The following is a 7,315-nucleotide window of genomic DNA, read 5'->3' as shown; positions in this document are numbered from 1 at the left end:
TAATTGGATCAAATATGGATCTACCCCTATCCAATCTGATATAATTTGATATATATATATATATATGCACATATGTATTAAAAATTATATTATATATATCATTGAAGTTGGTATCAATGTTGTAACTTCACTAAATTGTTATAGGTTCAATTTTTATACAAGTAATTTTCAATTCATTTTGTTCATAAAACATAATACTAAAGTAATTTTTAAGTTATTTTGTTAATAATATATACTATTTTGATCATTTTTAGTCTAATTTATTCATAATATTTAATATATATCCAATTATAATCCAAATTTGATTCAAATGCCCTAAGATATCCAATGGATATGATGTGATTCAAATTCAAATGTAAAAAACCAAAGTCAGATATGCTATATTTGATTGGATCCAATCTGTTTGCAGCCCTAGCAAATTAAACACTTATTTGTCGATTGCTCTGCTGTTAAGAAATTGTGAAAACTCATTGATAGAGTACCCAATAAAGCCTAGAGATAATGAGAGGACGTATGTATAAATGGTTGATTGCAAAGGGTTAGGAACCATGTTAGGGCCAAAGAGAATGGCATATTTAGTTTGATTCATTTGAAAGCATCCTAACCAATGTGTTTTTAGTAAAGGTCAGCCAGCTTCGACCCCGTGAGGTTGTGAGGATAGTAGAACATGCTGCTAGAGACTTGTTAGATTTTAGGAACTGCATGAAAACAATCAATCAAGATATCAACTTAAGTTCATTAAATGGATTAATTCCTCCAAATCTCAATCAAATCAAAATAAACTTCGATGTTTTAGTTCATGTAGGTAGAGGTGCAACCGTTGGTTGGGTTGCTGAAGAACACAGTGGAAACATCATCATTAGCAACTTCAGAAACATTGGGGAAAACTCCATCACCGTTGCAAAAGTATGGGCAGCTTTGAAAGTGGTCAAATGTGAGAGATCCGAAAACCATGAAGAAGTTATAATTGGGGTTGATTCAAAGCTCACCATTAATGAGTGTATCACAAGAAGGGTTATCCCTCCTGCATGGACTTGGTGAAAAAGTTAGGGAGGATATTCAAAGACTAATGCAAGGAAGAGAAGCTTTCACCATTGTAAATGTTGTTCAACCATTTGTGTTTCCATTTTAGGCTCCCTTTGGAAGGAGTACAAGTTGTTTTAAAACGATTCGAAACTGGAACCATTCTGGCCACTAGTTTCCGGGTTAACAGTTTGATCATTCTGTCCAAATGGGCAGTCTGTTTTGATAAAAAAAATTAAAAAAATAAAAAACAATTAAAATAAAAAATGGCAAAAAACTGTTGAATGGATCGACAATTCAACTGCCCAGGTCAATGATTCAACAGTTTTTTACTAGAGACCAGGTTTGGGGTAAATTGAAACCGATTGCCTGAATGGTTCCTGGGCCAAACGGTATGATCATCTGGGTCAACGGTGATTCGAAAACCATATAGAGTGCAAAACCTTATATTTTATATTACTTTTTATCTATTTATGTATTTATACTCTTTCCAAACTAAGCTTAGAAAAAACAATATTTTTTAAACCATTTGTATTTTCATTTTTTTTTTAAATTACATTAGAACTTCTCTCTCTCACTCTCTCATAAACACCCAAGAGAAGGACAATTAAGAGAATCATTTCTATGATAAGCTAATATTACTCATTAAACAACTGGATTAGCATAGCAGCCCACTATATGTACTATGTAGTAGAAGTCTCTTTGTGAAGTCCGAATCCATTAGATTCCAATAACCTCACCCCATGTGAACCCACTTTCTATCTATCACTTTACTTTCAATTATTGAACTTTTTCTATATTATCCGTGTATGACCATCACCTCCAAAAGTTTTAGATTTCAGAAATTTCGACTATTTAGGGAATGTTTGGAATCATAGCTCTTTTAAAAAAAAAACGGTGCCATGTCGGATCTACATAGGCATTTCAACAAATGCCCATATATCTTATTGTTTGGTTCAATTGATTATTAAAAAATTGGGCATGCCTCAAAAATCAGGACCCCACCAATGCATTGGCATTTCATGCATTAGTGAACCGTTTCCTCTAATGGGTGACTAATGTGTATCCTGTGGTGCTTATCTATCAGTACATACATGAAAAATGGTGGTGAAAATCATATTACCAAACAGCATAGTGTTGCTCACTGCCTATGTGGCAGAAGCGTTTTTTTGTGAAAAACAGATCTTGGAAGCATGGGCATTTTTCTCTTAAAAATCGGTCCCAAAAAGCATCCACACTTCCTAACACCATGTAAGTTATAGATTTGTAATGACAAACTTGCTAATATTCAGAACTTCGGAAGAAAAGTTTTAATACATTCTAATTAATTTGTTAATTAATTATTTTATACTATTTTTATATAATATTTTCATTTAATATTTTTAACACTAAATCCAAAATTTCAGATAATATAAGTGCAAAATCCTAACCTGGGGATGAAAATTTTAAATAAGATGAAAGTGTCCAAGCCCAATTTTACACAAACACGCACACATTCTTTTAATAAATTGTCTATGTCCATCACAGAAATTAAAGAGATGGTTATTTGGCGATTATTTTAAAAATAGATACGAAAAAGGAAACTATGATTTAACACATTACAGAATCACGACCATTATGACCGTCATTGGTACTACGATTGTTATTTCTATCTAAAAAGTTTTGGGTTAATTTAATACAAAACGACCTATAATTGCTATAGAAGGCTCTTTTAGGGGATGTTTGATTCCCTTGGAGTTTATTGAAAAAATGCCAACACATCAGTGCCACATAAGCATTGTCGTTGATTGCATACGAAGTAAAATGAAATTATTGTTTGGTTTCATCGTTTATCAAATAAATTGTAGAAAATTGAAACACTTTGATTTTTGTACATAGAGCATTTGGGGAAACGTCAAATTTTTGTTTCCCTCAATGCCCAAGCGTTTTTTGAAACTCAATGCTGATGTAACACACTTTAATGGGTATTAATCTGAGATAAAGAGTAAAAAACATTTAAAATGAAATTCAACCAAACAACAAAAACAGGAAACATTTAAAGTGAAAAAGTCTAAATAAATGTTTAAAATGAAAAGTGCAAATAAACGCCCTATCTATAAACGTCCACTAAGCCAAGCACATACTTAGAAGTAATAGTACTCTAAAGGAATCATTCAACTAAATGCTTAAGCTGTTAGGTGAGATTCATTAATATGAACCCATTTGAGAGGGCTTTGATTGATCTGTGTTGATTCAGCCACTTCTGCGAAGTTACCTACAAGTTCTTTCATTGAAAAGTCAATTATTCAGTTCATGCAAGCTCTTTTATAATATATATATATATATATATATATATATATATATATATATATATATATTGTGCTTTTTGGATTTTTACTGGATGAGGTTTGACAGCTCTCCAGATTTGTTGGTTCTTGCAACCCAGAAGCCGTTATATAAAAGTCCACCCAAAAGGACACTAGGTTTTTATTCTCTAACACACTCTCTCTTATCTAAAAGCCCATCAGACTTAAAACATGAATAAGTAGATGATGGTCCAACTCCAACACCAGACCACTTGGACAAACAAATTACAAGTTTTGAAACTTATGTTAAGAAACCGAGTTTAAGCTGTCAGGTAAGGTCCCTGAATAATTTTGAATTATCTAACAGTACCAGAGAAAAGAAAAACAAACAAACCATGAAACCAAACCATCACAATCAACGGTTTTTGTATTGATTAAGCTTTAGACCCGGTCCCGGTCCATATCCATTTCATTGCAAAGCATTTGAAAATATATCTCCCTTCTTCTAAACTAGATTCTGAGTTCTGACCAAAACGAATCTCTTTGTAGAACCCAATAGTCTCTCTCTCTCTCTCTTTATACTCTGCACGTGCTAATCAATGGTGTTTTAATAATTCTCAATGCAAAATATAGAATATGTTCTACATTGTAACCACCGACAATTCATGGCATTTTGTTTATCTATCTTATTAACAAAAACATGATTATTTATTAATAAATCGAATTTTTTATTTGATTAATACCTTTATAGGCCTCCTTGACAAAACATAATGCATGCCTTTAGATCACAACTGATGCTTGCTTGTTGAGACAACGACTCTCAATAGCCAAAGTAGATTTTTTTAATCATTTCAACATTTCTTTATTGAACTTTCTTCACTATTTGAACTTGTCAAATATGAAAATCATTAAATCAAGAATATTATAATGGTGGAAAATCAAGTGCCCATTAATTATCAAACGGAATATTATTGGATATGAAGCCATAGGGCCCACAGAACAGTCTGGGCCACAATAACTTTCCATACATTGAAATAGAACTCAAATTCAATTCAAAGTCCTAAACCAATGGAGTATCAGGGGAGACCTTTTGGGGATTAACATAATAGAAGACTTATTTATATATTGATTTAAATAAATTAAGACAAAATATAGTGTCACTTTGTCATAGATCAACTCTAACTTTTGGGCTATGACCCACCTAAGAGGTGGGCCATAAGTGTTATGGTCCAAATTTGTGACTAAACTTGTCGGTACGCAGGATGAAATAACTAAGTGGTGGGGGTCAATATAACTACAATCACATAATATATTGGCTTATTCCTTGGATTTTTTTTTTTCTTTTGGTTTTCCATAGAATATAATTTCATATTTATTCTGGTTCCTCTAAGGGGAAAAATAATTAAGAACTATATGACCTCTCTCAGTTTGCTTCCTTTTATAAGGTGTGTGTATCAATTTATGACACTTTTTCCATTGCAATTCAATATGAGAAAAGCGCCCATATCTGCAAATGTTGTTTTAGCTCTAGATGAATGTTCAGTAGTGAACATCAACTAGCAAAAAGCTAAATCCAAATTCTGGGATACTAAAGCACTGAAAATTCATTTTTTTTCTTTTCATCTATTCCTCTGGTAAGACTTTATATCAACTTTCAAGTACTATTAATTAAATCTATTCCCCAATTTTTTACCTTCCAAAACCCCATAAAATGTTTAAAATACTTCAACATGGAAAATTCAGAAGGTTTCAAGACTAACATCATTAAGCTTAAATGAGGTAGTAGTAGGGTAGCCAACCTGTTGGGCTTAACCCAAACTCAACCTGACTTGACCATACCCTACCCCCCTCCCCCCAACTGTGAATAAAATAGGCTGGGGGTACATATTTGTATAAAACACTTTTGAATGCTTATAACATAGCAATCTAGCTAAGCATTGCATACAATGTAACCTGAGGAGCATGTGAAAGAAATAATTTTTCTACCACATGGTGGAGGTGTATTGGACCACAGTTACACATGGAACTAGTTTCAAATGGAGGTCCATTTGGGGCTGCTAAGTCAGCTTCTACATTCAAATGTATATGTGCAAGCAGGATTTTCAACTTGTATTTTCCAACCTACCTTGGTCTCTTATTTTGTAAAGATGGAAAAAAGAAAGTGAACAATACAATGCATGGGTGTATACCAGTCATCCTCTCATTTACATAATTGGAAAACTCTAGCCTTCAATTCGCATGGTAAACAACTAGATTCAGAAGTAAAATACACTAAAAAATCTTTGATCCCATATCCTGTTTGTCTCTACATGGTCCATTGAAGCCATATTTGAGAGAGAATCAGACACACCCATATAAAACATATGGGTGGGCCTTTCGGAAAACAACAATTAGAATTAGAACACCTCAAGTGGTGATGGTTGGCATGAATCATGAAAGAACTTTCACACCTACTCAATTTGATTTTATTCTTATTTTTTGATATCCTAAATAATGCAAGCAAATAGTAAATAAACAAAATTGAATTGAAAAGGGTCATTAACTATAGCAAGAATGTTGGTTTCATTAGGCCTGCAAGTGGGCTAATTGATTGATCTCTTGTGAGATGACACATGTCGAGACATTGTTCGACCACGTTCTAGATGCTCCTCCAATCCATATTATATTAATTCATTTCTATTAATTTATGTATATTTGTATGTAAACTGGGGAAGACCTCCAAAGTCATGAGGTTGAGGTGTGCTGTGCCATTTCAGTTAAATTTATGGGCTCATCCCCAAACCCCAGTTAACTCTTCGTACTCACCAAGGGATAATCTCAGAGATCTTCCAAGGGCCACTCCATTTTTGTAACTATATCTAACTAAAACTGATTATTTTCTTCTCTCTTTTAGCAACTAAGATGAGCTTTTGGTGGAAATTTTCTTGCAGCATGCCAGCATCTGTAGAAGGGCTGGATTCCCAGACGCTTCAAGGTTAGGTTAGGGAACATTTCTTTTGATCTGAGGCATGTATTTGATGCAATTACTGATTCAAGTTGGTCTCATTAAGATGATCTCTTGAACCAACTAATAACTCCATTTAAATGGGTGATAATGGAGTCTTGATCTTATGCCAACATGGTCTGTGATCTCATGTTGGTCTAAGCTTCTTTTCCAGAATTACTAATTGATCTACCCAAAACTTTCATTTGATCACCTCTCCCATAGGTCGCCGATTGACTCAGATTAAGCCCATCAGGGGCCAAAAGCATTTGAGGCAAGAAACAGCTGTAAGAGGCTAAAGGACTAAGGCTGCATTTGGCGTGGCTTAAAATAAGCGTTTTTAGTGCTTATTGCATTTTAAAAGTCAAAAGCACATTTAAAAGGCTAAAGGCGTAGCTGAGGTGTAGTGGCCCAAAAAGGTGAGGCCTAAATCTCAAGGCGTTGTGAGGTGTAATATACCAAGTTAAAACAATAGAAGTTTATAAGCAATAAGTTTTAACTTTTATGCATTAAATAAAATAATAATTAATCATCTAACAATTATAAGCATTTTACATTTTATGTTTCAAAATGCAATCTTATGAAATTATTCATATGAAGAATCATCTGTATAATGGGCATTAGATTTATGGTCCTCCAACAGTTGTGGAAAAAGAAAAAATGTAGTTGATTTGATCTATGTAGAAAAAATCAATAAAAAGAAAAATAAATCTATTAGGAAAATTAATGAGAAAAACAACAAACTTGGGATATTAAATTAGAATATTAAGAAAAAAAATCACTTGATTTATCCAAGAGAAACTAATAACTTGATTCACTTTTTTTTTGCATTGAACTCTCTTAGGCTAAAATGCTAAGAGAAACTAATAAAACTTGACTTGTCCTATTGGTTTTTAATTTTCTTTTTTTTTTTTATATTTCAAATTATAAAGTGTTTTTTTTAATTTTTAATTTTTTATATATTTCAAACTAATAAAACTTGACTTGTCCTATTGGTTTTTAATTTTTTTGGCCCATAATTATT

This window comes from Nelumbo lutea, chromosome 1 (assembly GCF_056320005.1).
Source record: "Nelumbo lutea isolate HS-2025 chromosome 1, American lotus-T2T, whole genome shotgun sequence".
Taxonomy (NCBI): Eukaryota; Viridiplantae; Streptophyta; class Magnoliopsida; order Proteales; family Nelumbonaceae; genus Nelumbo; species Nelumbo lutea.
Note: the sequence above shows the minus strand (reverse complement) of the source record.